The sequence below is a fragment of the Dromiciops gliroides genome, chromosome X (assembly GCF_019393635.1).
Source record: "Dromiciops gliroides isolate mDroGli1 chromosome X, mDroGli1.pri, whole genome shotgun sequence".
In the NCBI taxonomy this organism is placed as follows: domain Eukaryota; kingdom Metazoa; phylum Chordata; class Mammalia; order Microbiotheria; family Microbiotheriidae; genus Dromiciops; species Dromiciops gliroides.
The window spans coordinates 65170492-65185231 of record NC_057867.1 but is presented as its reverse complement, the minus strand read 5'-3'; the positions used below and the strand labels follow the sequence as shown (position 1 = coordinate 65185231).

Sequence of the window (14740 nt, the reverse complement as noted above, 5' to 3'; positions counted from 1 at the left end):
TTAAATGGAATTTCTCTTTGTTCCTGATGGGTTTGGGTGCTAATATGTAGAAATGCTGATGGTTTATGTGGATTTATTTTATAGCCTGCACCTTTTGCTAAAGTTAATTGTTTTGACTATGGGGTTTTTTGGTTTGTTTTGGTTTTTTGCTGATTCAGGTTCTCTGAGTATAGAGGCAAATTATCAGAGAAGAGTGATAGTTTTGTTTCCTCTTTGCCTATTTTTTTCTTCAATTTCTTTTTCTTATCTTATCTAGCATTTCTAGTGCAATATTGAATAATAATGGTTATAATGGATATCCTGGCTTCACTCTTTATTTTATAAGGGAAGACTTTTAGTTTGTCCCCATTACAGATAATGCTTGATCTTGGTTTTAGATAGATACTTCTTATTTTGAAAAATACCTCCATTTATTCCTATGTCTTCTAGTGTTATAATTGGAATGGGTGTTGTATTTCCTTAAAAGCTTTTCCTGCTTCTATTGAGATGATCATATGATTTTTTAAATGATATGGTTAATTATTCTCATCATTTTCCTAATATTGAACCAGCTCTGCATTTCTGGTGTAGAATCTCACCTGGTTATAATGAATGATTTTTATTTATTTATTTTATTTATATTGCTGTAATCTCCTTGCTAGTATTTTATTCAAAATTTTGGCATCAATAATCATTAGGGAAAGTGGCCTATAATTTTCTTTCTTAGTTTTCTTCCTCCCTGCTTTATGTATCAAAATGATTTTTATGTCACAGAAGGAATTTGGTAGAACTTTTTCTTTACCTATTTTTCCAAATGGTTTTATAGTATTGGAATTGTTTTTTCAGTGTTTGGTAGAATTCACTTGTAAATCCATCTGGTCCTTAGTGTTTTTCCCTCTCAGGCAGCTAATTTATGGATTGTTCAATTTATTTTTCCAAGATAGAGTTATTTCAGTACTCTATTTCCTCTTCTATTAATCTGGATATTATATCTACCTATCTATATCTATATCTATATCTATATCTATATCTATATCTATATCTATATCTATATCTATCTCTATCTCTATCTCTATCTATATATATATCTATATCTATATCTATATCTACACTTGGTGTTTTCCCATTGCTTTCAAATTTTATTTTGAAATTTTGGATTTAAACACAAAATGAGCAAAGAAAAAAGTTTCCATGTACACATTTTATATTTTTATAAATATCCCTCTATTCCATTTAGATTGTTGGTTTTCTTGGCATATAGTTGGACAAAATAGCTCCTAGTGGTAGTTTTAATTTCATCTTCATTGGTGGTGAATTTACCTTTTTCATTTTTGATGCTGATATTTTGGCTGTCTTCTTTCTTTTTAAAAATAAAATTAAACAATGGTTTATCTATTCTCTTTTTTCATAAAACAAGCTCATTTTTAGTGCAATGTTTTTGTAAAATTTCAATTTTATGGGGCATTTAGGTGATGCAGTGTATAAAGCACAGGCCCTGGATGCAGGAGGACCTAAGTCTAAATCCAGCCTCAGTCACTTGACGCTTCCTTAGCTGTGTGACCCTGGGCAAGTCACTTAACCCTCATAGCCCTGCAAAAAAAAATTTTTAACTTCAATTTTATTAATCTCCTTTGATTTTCAAAATGTTTATTTTGGCATTTACTTGGGGATTTTTAATTTGTTCTTTTTCTAATTTTTTAAAATTTCAATTTGGCTCAATTGGATGATCTTTCTCTTTTATTGATGTAAGCATTTAGAGATATAAAATTTCCCCTACGTACTGCTTTAGGAGCATCCCCCATATTTTTATGTTTTCTCATTGTTGTCATTATCTTTAAGGAAATTATTGTTTTAGTGTTTTGTTCTTTGACCCACTCATTCTTTAGGATTAGATTATTTACTTCCCTATTAATTTTGAACCTGTATTTCAGAGGACATTTATTAAATGTACTTATTTTTGCATTGTGGTCTGAAAAGGGTGCATCAGGTATTTCTGCTTTCTTGCATTTATTTGTGAGGTGTTTTTTTTTTAATTTTTTTTTTTAGTGAGGCAATTGGGGTTAAGTGATTTGCCCAGGGTCACACAGCTAGTAAGTGTTAAGTGTCTGAGGCCAGATTTGAATATTTGTGAGTTTTTTAATGCCCTAATGGTTATTTTTTATGAAGGTACCATGTACCACTGAGAAAAAAAAAACTATATTCCTTTCTCTTCCCATTCTGTTTTCTCCAAAGGACTATCATATCTCACTTTTCTAAAATTTTATTCGTCTCAATTTTTTTCTTGTTTTATAGTTAGATTTATCTAGTTTTGAGAGGGGTAGATTGAGGTCCTTCACTAGCATAGTTTTACTATCTATATCCTCCTGTGATTGGTTTAACTTTTCCTACAAGAATGTGGATGCTATGCCATTTGGTGCACATATGTTTAGTGTTGATATTAATTAATTGGCTAAGCTATCTTTTAGCAAAATATAGTTTCCCTGATTATCTATTTGGATTAGGTCAATTTTTGCTTTTGGTTTGTCTGAGATCATGTTTGCTAATGCCTGCCTTTTTACTTCAACTAAAGCATAAGAAATTCTGCTCCAGTCCCTTATTTTAACTTTGTGTCATTTGGTCTCAAGTGGGTCTCTTATAAACGATGTTTGTTCGATTGTGGTTTCTAATCCATTTTGCTATCTCTTATTTTTTATGGGTAAGTTCAGTTCACCAAACTAACAATTTTTGCTCATTGTGAACTTCCCTCTACCCTATTTATTCTCTTTTATATATCCTTTTTAATTAACTCTATCTTCTCCAGAAAAGTTCGTTTTTCTTCTGAACACTACCTTCTTTAACCTACTCTCTCTTTTCTCAGCAGCCCCCCCCCCCTTACTCTTTGCCCCTTCCCCTTCCCATTCATACTTCCCTATTAGGTAAGATGACTTTCTAAACCCAATTGTTACATGCATGTGTGCATATGTGTATGTATATATGTATATGTATCTGTGTGAATTTCAGGTATTACCTGCTCTCATTGCCCTCTTTCATGTTCCATTCTATTGTAAAACTCTTCCTTGTATGTCTCTTTTATTATGAAATTTCCCCATCTACCTTCCCTCTCCTCCTAGTTACAAACCTCTTTCTCAGTCTATCATTTTTCTCTTGGGATCATCCCACTATAATAGACTCACACCCATGCCCTCTAAGTAGAGCTCTTCTAAGTGCCCTAATGATGTTAAAGTTTTTAGTGGTTGCATGTATCCTATCCCTATTAGGGAATGTGAACAGTTTAACTTTATGGAGTTCCTTATGATTTCTCTTTCATGTCTATCTTTTTATGCTTCTCTTGCCTCTTGTGTTTGAATGACAAATGTTCTATTCAGCTCTGGTTTTTAAATCAGGAGTGCCTGGGAAGTCTTCTATTCCATTAAATGTCCATTTCCCCCATCCCCCATCAAATGTTTTCCCTAGTTTCCTGCTTTCCCTCTAATCTTGATTATATTTGGTATTGTTTGTGCAAACGTTTTTTAATTCCATGTAATCAAAATTGTCCATTTTCCATCCTGTAATACTCTTGATCTCTTGTTTGGTCATGAACTTTTGACTTATCCATAGCTCTAACAAGTAATTTTTCCATGCTCCCCTACAAGTTGCTTATGGTATCATCCTTTATGTCTAAATCATATACCCATTTTGACCTTATCTTGGCATACAGTGTAAAATGTTGGGTTATGCTGAGTTTCTGCCAGATTGCTTTCTGGTTTTCCCAGGAGCTTTGGTCAAATGGTGATTTCTTGTCCCAGTAACTTGTGTTTTTGAGTTGAACAAACACTATGTTACTGTAGTAATTTACTTCTGTATATTGGGTACATCATCTATTTGGGGCATCTAGGGGGCACAATGAATAGAGCACTGGCCCTAAAGTTCAGAGGACCTGAGGAGTTCAAATCTCACCTCAGATATTTACTAGCTACATGATCCTGGGCAAGTCACTTAAGCCCAAATGCCTCAAGCATCCAGTGCCATCTGCAGTTGTCCTAATGCATATCTTGTCACTGGATCCAGATGGCTCTGGAGGAGAGTAAGGTTGGTGACCTTCCACAGCCCTCCCTCACTTAAATAGAATTCATTGTGATGTTATGGTCCCCTTCCAGAACGAAGGAAAAAGAACAACATACCACAACTTGTTTATTCATTTCCCTATTGATTTGACCTCCCCCTATTTTCCAATACTTTGTCACCAGAAAAAGAGCTGCTATAGATCCATTTTTATATAGATATAATTATCTTTCATCTTTCTGGAATACAGATCCAGCAGTGTTATTTCTGGGGCAAAGATTATACAAAGTTTTATAGCTTTTTGGCCATAGAGACCTTTTTTGAATGCGGTGAATTTCTTCCTCTGAAGACTGGGTATGAGGACAAAAACTGGTCTTAGGAAAAAACTAGTGGGACAAAAGAAATTATTTGGAGCACGGCCATATACATTGAGCACATCACAAGAGTAAGCCAGTACAGGGAATAAATATATATGAAGGATGATCAATCTTTTTATATATGAAGGATGATCATTCTTTTTTTTTTTTACCATTTTAGCAGTGAATGACTTTTTATTTCTTATCCAATAAGCATATAACTGTTTATATTTTATAGTGATATTATAGACATTTGTATTCTGATGTCATTATTCTTAGAGAGATATGGACTATATAGACATATATATATATTTTAGGTGAGTTTCATTCACCATGAATAATTTTTATTTATTCAGAATGCAAACTTCCTATTGGGATTACTGTAATGTAGTGATAGTTGGGTATTTGGTCCTTTAAAGATTAATTGACCTACAATTAATAGACACAATATCTCTAATTTCACTACATATCTAGGAATAATAATAATAATAACTAATGCTTGTACAGCCCTTGAAGATTTGCAAAGTACTCTATTATCACATTTGATCCTCACACTAACCCTTCAAGGTAGGTGGTTTTACTAACCCTTTTCTACATATGAAGAAACTGAGGCACAGAGGCGTTAAAAGACTTGCCCAGGATTACATAGCTAGTGTCTGAGGTAGGATTTGTATTCCGGTCTTTCCAATTCCAAGCCCAGGACCTCATCGCCTGGACTACCAAATTTCTTAGATCTTTCCAAATGTCTCCTCCTCTCCAAGTATCTGTGTCTAGTTAATCTTGCAGCTCTTATGTAATATGTGTATTTATGTATGTGTGTATATATGTAAACACTCATATACACACACCTACACATTTGTTGTTGTTCAGTCAATTTCCAGTCGTTTCCTATTCTTCCTGACTCCGATTGGGATTTTCTTAGCAAAGATGCTGGAAATGGTTTGCCATTTCCTTCTCCAGCTCATTTTACAAATGAGAAAACTGAGGTAAATGGAGTTAAGTGACTTGCCCAGGGTCATATAGCCAGGAAACGTCTGAGGCTGTATTTGAACTCAAGTCCTCCTGACTCCAGGACTGGTGCTCTATTCAATGTGCCACCTAGTTGCATCCCTCTACCTCGCCTCCCCTCACACACAAACACTCATTTAGAGGTAGCTAAGGTAGCTCCGTGGATAGAGAGCTGAAGCTAGACCAGGAAGTCAAGAAGACCTGAGACATAAGCTATGTGACCTTGGGCAAGTTGCTGAACCACTGTCTATGCTAGTTTTTCCAACTGTACAAGGAGATCATAATAACATCTACCTCCCAGGATTGTTGTGAGGATCAAATGAGATCATATTTGTCAAGTACTTTGCAAACCTTAAAGTGCTGTATTAACATTGTGATTATCATGAATATAACTCCTACATTTGGACTCCATGTGTGGTTTCACTGGTGTAGGGAAACTGAGTGAGAAAACCCCATTTTAATGATGCAGATCAACACCTACTTTTCAACTGATAATCAGAGAGATGCTTAGGATACTAAGAAATTAAGTGACTTGCCCAGGATTACACAGGAAGTGTTTGTCACAGGTGAGATTTTAACTCAGATCATCTTGATTCTTGGGCTATATCACATTTTCATTGATCCATCCCATGTATGTGTATACATAAAGTTATGGATAGCTATGGATCTCATCTCTTTCTGTATATCTAGTCTCTCTGTCTCTTGTCTCCCTGTATCTCTTCCAATCTTAGGTGACCAGTAAGCTAGTTGATGACTGTGACCCAGTTGCTGGTTCTGTGCAGTAGTGATGTTTGGATGTCTGCCCATGGAAGGCAGCCCTTTCCTGATCCCTCCCAGAAAATCGTTGTGTTGACTTAGTATATCATGTGTACTGACCTGTGGGTGTGCATCTGGTTCACCCTGATTGGAAAACAAGGTCCTGAGGGACAGAGACTTTCATTCTTGTCTTTGTCAGCCCAGCTTCTTCAACTGTGGGTGGCAACCCCCTAGGAGGTCACATACCTGAACGTGCATGTCTCAGAAAATTAGGGAAGAGTAAAAGTTATGACACAGGGTCACTTAAAATTTCTCATACACAAAGGGGTCGTGAGTAGAAAAAGTTTAAGAATCCCTGATGTGGAGGACTTGAACCAGAGAATAAATGCTTGGTGGTGGATTGGTTAGTGCAGTTGTGTGACCTTAGGTAGGGCTGGACCCATTTATTCTTACTCTTATTATGATGATATGTAGAAACCACAAATGCAACCCCCACTTGGGGAAATTGCTTTACTAAATAGACAATGCATTTGTATCGCATATGCTTGGTTTCTTTTGTGCTCTAACATCAAAAGATTATGATGATAATTTTACTGAAAAAATTAAGGCCATTTGCCAAGAGCTGCCTCTTCTCTCTTCCTCATCTCACATCCCCCAGACTCCTTTGGCCACTATCTCCTCCTCCACCCTCATCTCACAGAATGAGGAGCCCTTTTTACCAAGGCAAACCCTTCTATCTATAAAACGAAGCACAGCTAGGTGGCCAGATGGCACAGTGCACAGTGTTGGGCCTGAAATCTGGAAGACCTGAGTTCAAATTTGGCCTCAGACACTTACTAGGTTTGTGACTGTAGACAAGTCACTTAGCCTCTGTTTGCTCCAGTTTCTTCATCTGTAAATTGGGGATAATAATAGCACCTAGGCCTTCCTCTTAGAGTTGTTGGAAGGATCGAATGAGATACTACTTGTAAAGCACTTAGCACAGTGCTTGGCACATAGCAGGTACTATGTAAATGTTGACTATTACTTTATTATCTTCTGCAGGAAATTCCCCCATATATACTCATCATGCCCATTTTCACTTATCTTCAGTCTCTCCTTATCTACTGGCTGCTTCCCTGCTGCCTGCAAACATACCCATGTCTCCCCTATCCTGAAGAAAACCCCTCACTTGGTCCATCCATCTCCACCAGATAGGGGTTCATCCTTCCCTTTTATGGCTAAACTCCTTGAGAAGGGCACCTGCAGTTGGTGCCTCCACTTCATCTCCTTTCACACTTCTTAACTCTCTATAATCTGGTTTCTGATGTCATCCTTCAACCAGAGCTGCTTTCCCCAGTTACCAGTGATCTCTTCTCTGCCAAATGTAATGACCCTTTCTTCATCTTTCTTGACCTCACTGCAGCCTTTGACATACATAGCTTCTCTCAATTTTTCTGACACTCATCTATCTTGGTTCTCCTCCTCATATATGACTGCTTCTTCTCAGTCTCCTTTGCGGGATCTTCATCCAATTCATGCCTAATAACTGGTTCTGTCCACAAGGAAGAGCCCTCTTCTCTGGGCCCTCTATACTGTTTTCCTTCTTATGAGTTCTTGTTTGAATTATCTCCATGTAGACATTAGCTCTTCTCAGAAATACAATGATCCAAGACAATTCCAAATGATTCATGAGGGGATCAAAGAAAAAGGAAAAGGACCAATATGTACAAAAATATTTATGGCATATCTTTTGGTAGTAGCTAAGATTTGGAGACTAGGGGGGAAACCCATCAACTGGGGAGTGGCTGAACAAGTTGGGGTATATGATTGTGATGGAATGCTACTGTGCTATAAGAAATGAGAAGTAGGATGCTTTCAGAAAAACCTGGAAAGCCATATGAACTGATGGAGAGCGAAGTGAACAGAATGAGGAGAACTTCGTATACAGTAACAGGAATGTTGTATGATGATCAGTGTGAATGACTTAGCTATTCTCAATCATACAATGATCCAAGACAATTCTGAAGGGCTTATGATGAAAAATGTTATCCAACTCTAGAGAAAGAACAGATAGTCTGAATACAGATGGAAGAATACATAGTTTTACTTGATTTTTCGGGTCGGGGGGATTTTGCCTGTTTTCTTTCACAACTTGCCTAATAATGGAAATAAGTTTTGCATGATTGTACATGTATGACCTATACCAAATTGCTTCCCTTCTCAAAGAGGGGAAAGGGGAGAGAGGATAAGAGAGAATTTGGAACACAAAATTTCTTTAAATGTTAATAATTGTTATCACATGTAACTGAAAAAAATAATTTTAAATTTTAAATTATTATTCATTTTTAAATTAATTTTTAAAAAGAATGTTTTCAGGATAGTGCCTTAACTAGGTAATAATTAACAGTCTGTCTGCCCTGAGATAGCAGCTGCCTCCTAAGGTTACTAAATATGTACCATCTAATTAAGAGAAAATACCCATTATAGCACTCTGTCCCATCACCACATCTGAGGAAGCAATGTGTGCCAAAGTCAAGGTGCCCAAAAGAATAATCATGAATGTAGAGAGACTGGCCACAAGCTTGACTGCATGTGCCAATCAGTATTCGCAAACCTTCCAGGCCAAACGGTGAATCAAAAACTATCTGACAAGTGCCAACAGAAGTGGAACTTTTTTCTCCTTTTCTCTTTCAGACTCAACTTGTCAAGAAGTAATAACAGAGACAACATCAGAGATCACATTCTCGACTCCTTCATCATCTTGGGAGCTGACCGGCTCTACTGTATCATTCAGTAACCCTGCTTGGAAAGGTAATTTTGAGGCCTGGTGTGATGGCAACTCATGCTACATAACTATAGGTCTGACCCTAAATGTTGGGGGAAAGCAGGAGAGACTGAGCACCTCTTCAGCCTCAGAAATTGCCCCCCCCCCGATCCAAATATGGGGAACTAAGATGTAGTATAGACATGACCAAATGTTATGTCTACATCAGGAGTTCTCAAAGCCTAGGTATCTAGGGCTTTAGGTATCTAGATCTCTCCAGCCTTTAGTACAGAATGCTGGGGTTATAGGTTTTGAGGTCTAGGAATATAGGTCTCCAGTTCTCTAAAGCTAGGACTTTATCTCCTTAAGGCCTAAAATCTAGGGCTCTAATACCTAAATCTAGAGAGACCTAGACTTGAGATTTTTATGCCACTCACTTTTCTCAGGCATCTAAGTGGCACAGTGCATAGAGCCGGGAGACCTGAATTCAAATCCAGCCTCAGACACTTACTAGCTGTGTGGCCCTGGGCAAGTCACTTCACCCTGTTTACCTTGGTTTCCTCATCTGTAAAATGAGCTGGAGAAGGCAATGGCAAACCACTCCAGGGTCTCTGCCAAGAAAACCCCAAATGGGGTCAGGAAGGATCATACCACTGAAAAATGACTAAACAACAAGTCTTTTCTATAGATGGAGATAATTTCATCAAATGAGGTAACATCAATAAAGTGTTTTGTATACTCTAAAGCATGGTAGAAATGCTAGTTATTCATCTAGGTCTCCAACTTTACTCAGTCTCGGATCTAAATCTAGAGACTTTTTATTAGAAAACTAAACATAGACTTGATTAGCCTTTAGGTTTTGGACTTAAAAGCCCTGGAAATCTGCTATTAGAAACCTAGACTTTCAGAGCTCTAGGTCTTTAGTGTTCTAGGTCACTAAGCCAACATTATTAGTTTCCTTGGTCTCTAAGTCTTCAGTTTTCTAAACCTAGGTCTATAAACATCTGTGTCCCTAAACTGTAGTCTGGGAGCTCATGAGTCATAGACTTAGATGTCTAAGTCTGGGCCCTTAGTTCTCTTTCATTCTCTAAGTGTCTGGGATTTCGAAGTCTCTCATTTTATGTGTGTCTCATTGTGGAATTCTCTCTCCCTGTGTCTTCCATCTTGCTCTCCATCTCCTTGTCTGTGTGTATATGTGTATCTAACTCTTTGTATTTATTTCTTTGGAACTCTCACTTCCTCTCTCTTTAGATGTTTACATATCAAATTTGCACCCTGTCTAGAAGTAGTTTCCCATTCTCTCTCATCTCTGTGCATCCAGCTTTCAAAATATGTCTGTCCCTCTATATCTGTCTAACATCAGAATACAGATATCTATAACTCATTATACCTATTTTAGTGTTATTTCTATCTCCAACTCTCCAGGGTGGCCAGTGCCACATTTGATCTCAGTTCGTCATTTGGGTGTTACTAATGTATGGATTTCCACTGATAAAAGTAAGACCTTTCATGATACCCCCAGCTGCTAGTACCCCTGAAAACCATCTCTTATTTACTTTTTCCTTTGTGTTTACTCAGGTATCTATATCTTGTTTTCCCTGACAGAATATACAGTTATCCCTTCCACATCATGGGAGTTAGGGGTACAGTATCCCCTTCATCTGGAAAATCTGTGTAAAAGTTTTTGGCTCTCCCTTTGTAACACAGAAGTCTCAATTACTATCTTATTAAAAGGTAAAATATGTTATCATTACAATACTACACATATACATTTTCTGTATCATCTACAGCTTTTGCAAAAGTCCTCAAATCCCCACTTAATTTCTTGGGCTGATCTTCAATATATCAACACCATGATGAGGAAGGTATAACTGTATACTCCTTGAGGCCAGAGACTCTTGTTTTCAGGTATCTGCTGCCTAGCAGAGTGCCAAAGGAGGCATTTAATAAATGTTCAGTGATGGATAATTGATGGATTGAGTCCCTGTGTGGGACTGGACCCATTTATCAGTATTGTACACTGAGACCAAAAGCATAGCTTCCATTTTGGGGAGACTGCTTTATTAAAGAGTAGAAACATTTGTATTAGTTTATTGGAATTTTGTGTGTGCTTCTATGTTGTTTAATAGGTTTCCTTGAAGTGTAGCCAATTTTAGCTTCATAGTTTACATAATTTAGCATTAACAGAGAAGGCTGTAGAGGATTTCTGTATATGTCTCTTATTCTAAGCTATAGCTAGCTTGTTCAAAGGTTGTTTTACCTTATCTAGGCATCCACCCAGCAATAACAGCTGTCTCCTAAAGTTATTCAATGTGGAGCATAGCCAAACTATCTAAAAGAATGACTGTGATTGTAGAAAGATGTGTACCCTGACCAATCATTACTCCCAAAATTTTCAAGGTAAGATAAGGGGGACAAAAAGTCAAAACTTTCTCATTTCAGGTTCAGATTGCACTCAGCCCATGAAGGAACTGAAGGGTTTGGGGGAAATTGTGGTGGCAGTCTCCTGCATTGGCACCCAAAAGGAGAATGGAAAACCATTATCCTGGGACCTGGCCACCTATGCTCTTGCTCAAGAAATCACTTGAACAGGTAAGTTATGCATGGGTAAGTCAAGGCCTTTCCCTGCATAGGCCACCCCCTGTCCAGTCTTTGTGCCTTTTCACTGGTCTGTGCTAGGGCTGCTCTCCCTCCTCACCTCTGCCTCACAGAATCCCTCTCTTTCTTCAAGTTGCAGCTCAAGGACCCCACCTACGTGAAGCTTTTCCTCATCTGTCACCTCCATTGTCTTTAGTGTGCCTCTATATTAGGTACATGGTAGCTTCAGAGTAGACCATGTTTCTTTGTCCCATGCCTCGTGTAAAAACTATTTTGAGTTTATTCATATTTTAACTAAGTTTTTTCTTGATGTCTTTTGTTTTTTACATCAAAGTTTTCTCCAGTACCCCTCCCTGAGGGCCATCCAATATAACAAATAGTTTTTAGTAAAAAGAGAAAAAAATTAGCACAACCAATCAATACAATGAAAAAGTTAGAAAACATGTGGGTTCGAAATGTCCTCTCCCATTTCTTCTTTCCAGCCATACTTGTTCTTTCCTTTTGCACTGTTGTAGTTACAGTGTATATTATTTTCTTGACTCTGCATCAGTTTATGTGGATCTTTCCATGCTTCTCTGTAAAAGAAGAGCTTACTAAAAAGAGGAATTTGTGGTGAGCTGAGAGTGAACCCCCCCCAACACCCTCCAGCTGTCTGAAAAGGGCAATCTAACCTTTTGTAAAGAGTCCCGTGGCATCTAAGCTTAATCACATGATTATTTTATTTTATTTCTATAAAAATATATTTAGGCTGATTCTGACTTATCTACTATGGAATCTTGTTAAAATATTCTTTCACTAGATTTGCAGATAACTTAGGCTTAAAGGAATATTTATGCTAGTTTATCCCTTCCTCAGGAAAGGAAACTTAGTCCTTTGTCAAACTAAGATAAATCAAAGTAAGCACTAGTAATTCATGTAGAGACCACCTTTTTCAGCAGGTAGAGTGTTATATAGCCCTTCAGCATAGTTCCAGGTTGTTCTCCAGACTGTTTAGATCAGTTCACAACTCTACCAACTATCCTTAATAACCAATTATTGGTGTGCCTATATTTCTCTATCCCCTCCAGCATGTCATTTTCCTTTTCTGTCATGTTAGACAATCTCATGGCTGTGAGGTGGTACCCTAGAGTTGTTTAAATTTGTATTTCTCTTACTAATTTAGGGCATTTTTCATGACTATAGATAGAGGCTCAATTCCCTATATATTTAAAAAACAAGGGCTTTATAAGAAAAAATTGCTTAAATTTTCCCCCTAGTTTCCTGCTTCCCTTCTAATTTTGACCGAATTGGTTTTGTCTGGGTAAAAACTTTTAATTTCATGTAATCAAAATTATCCATTTTACTTGCTGTGATCTCTTGTTTAGTCATGAATTCTTCCCTTATCCATAGCTCGAACAGGCAGTTTTTTCCATGCTCCTAATTTGCTTTTATCACCCTGTGTCTAAATAATGTACCCATTTTGACCTTACCTTGTTATATCATGTAAGATGTTGGTCTCTGCTGAGTTTCTGCTATACTGCTTTCCAGTTTTCCCAGCAATCTTTGTCAGATGACTTCATCAAACAGTAGATTACTATAGTCATTTGCTACTGTGAATTGTGTACCTAATCTATTCCATCCATCAGTATTTCCTAACCAGTACCAGCTTGTTCTGATGATTGCTGCCCCTGCCTTTTTTTACCTCCACTAAACCACAACAGATTCTTCTCTAGCTTCTGACTTTAATTGTGTGTGCTTTTCTGTTTCAAGTGTCTCTTGTAAACAACATATTGTTGGAATCTGGTTTCTAATCCGTTCTGCTATCTACTTTTTAGGGGTGAATTCATCCATTCACAGTTGTTAACTATGTATTTCCCTCCATCCTATTCTCTTATTGTCTGCTCTACCTACTCCCCATTTTCTCCTCCATTATAAAAACTCTCCCTTTTATGCAAAACAATTTTCCCCATTCTCCAACCTTTTCTTTTGAGATCATCCCAATATAATAAACTCCTACCTCTACCCTCTGTCCTTCTAACTGGCTACATTTAATTATTCCCATTTGGGAATGGAAACAGCTTTACTTAAGTTTTTAATGATTTCTTACTTATGTTTACCTTTTTATGCTTCTCTTGAGTCTTGTGTTTGAATGTCAGATTTTCTATTCAGCTCTGGTCTTTTCATCAGGAATACCCCTATAGAATTATACTCAGTTTTATACTAGATAGGTTATTCTTGGTTGTAATCCTAGCTCTTTTGTCTTCTAGAATATCATATTACAAGCCCTCCACTCCTTTATAGTGGTATCTGTAATATGATGTCTAGGTGCCTGTAACTTTTTGAAGCTTTTGAAGTCATAAATGACCTCAATGCCTGATCTGTGCTTGGGTTCTTACTCAGTATAGGGTCCCTGCTCCCTTGCAACTACAGCTCCTCTCTGTCCTGGAACCTGGACCAAGAAGTGAGTAATAGAGTTGCCAAATGGTACCTCCTCCTGAGCCCAGTATTAGACATAAAAAAATCACAGGGGACCTCTGTACTATGTTGTTCAGTACCCTTACCATCTCTAGGTGCTGAGCATTCCTGGTTCTTCTGGTATCACTTCAACCACTCTTGGCCAGTTCCCACCCCAGTATCTTCAGACCTTTCTTTCTGAAATATTGCATCTTCTACATCAGAGTGCTAAAAAACACAAAAGTATTTTAGTTTCTCCATAAATTTTCAGTCCTATCTTTCCATTTTGTTTCTCTTTCTGTTAAAAATCTCCTGTCACTATTGTGTTACTGTCTAAGCTTCTTGTAGCTCAATCAATGTTTCATAGTGGTTTGTTGTCTGTGGTTCCTTTCTTTTGTTTTATGTCATGATTTTCCCCTAAGCCAGCATGTTGCTTTTTTAATTTTATTGAATTGTTAAATCTGTTCATATTTAAAGTTAAAGTTATTTTTATGTTTTACTATGAACACAGTCCTGTCTTTTCATTTATTTTAGGTTAGTCTTTAAGGCTGCCTACACTTCCTGTTTGTTACCCCTTTCCCTGGAGTTTTGCTTATTAGTTCCTTTTTCTTGCTTGATTTTTTACCTGAATAGTCTTACCCTCTTTTTCCCTCTCAATTAGACAGTCAAGTAGAATCCCCCTTCCTCTCCTCCTCTTCAATTTTTTGTTGTTCGTTTTTACAATTTCTTATTCTCTTCATTATTTATCTTCCCTTTATTTCTATTCTCGGCTTTTCTTCGGTTCTTGGCCCTTAGTCCTTTATCCTCAGAAAATTAAAGCTTT

At 37.2% G+C, this 14740-nt stretch overlaps 1 protein-coding gene across 1 annotated transcript in view; it reads right to left on the bottom strand.

The window, feature by feature from the left end:
• LOC122733360 (collagen alpha-1(I) chain-like) overlaps positions 1-14143 on the bottom strand; it is a 170213-nt gene extending 156070 nt beyond the window's left edge. The window contains exon 1 of the mRNA XM_043973678.1: positions 14025-14143. The gene's annotated coding sequence lies outside the window, so the exon portion shown is untranslated. The remainder of the gene's footprint in view (positions 1-14024) is intronic.
• Between the last annotated feature and the right edge of the window lie 597 nt (positions 14144-14740).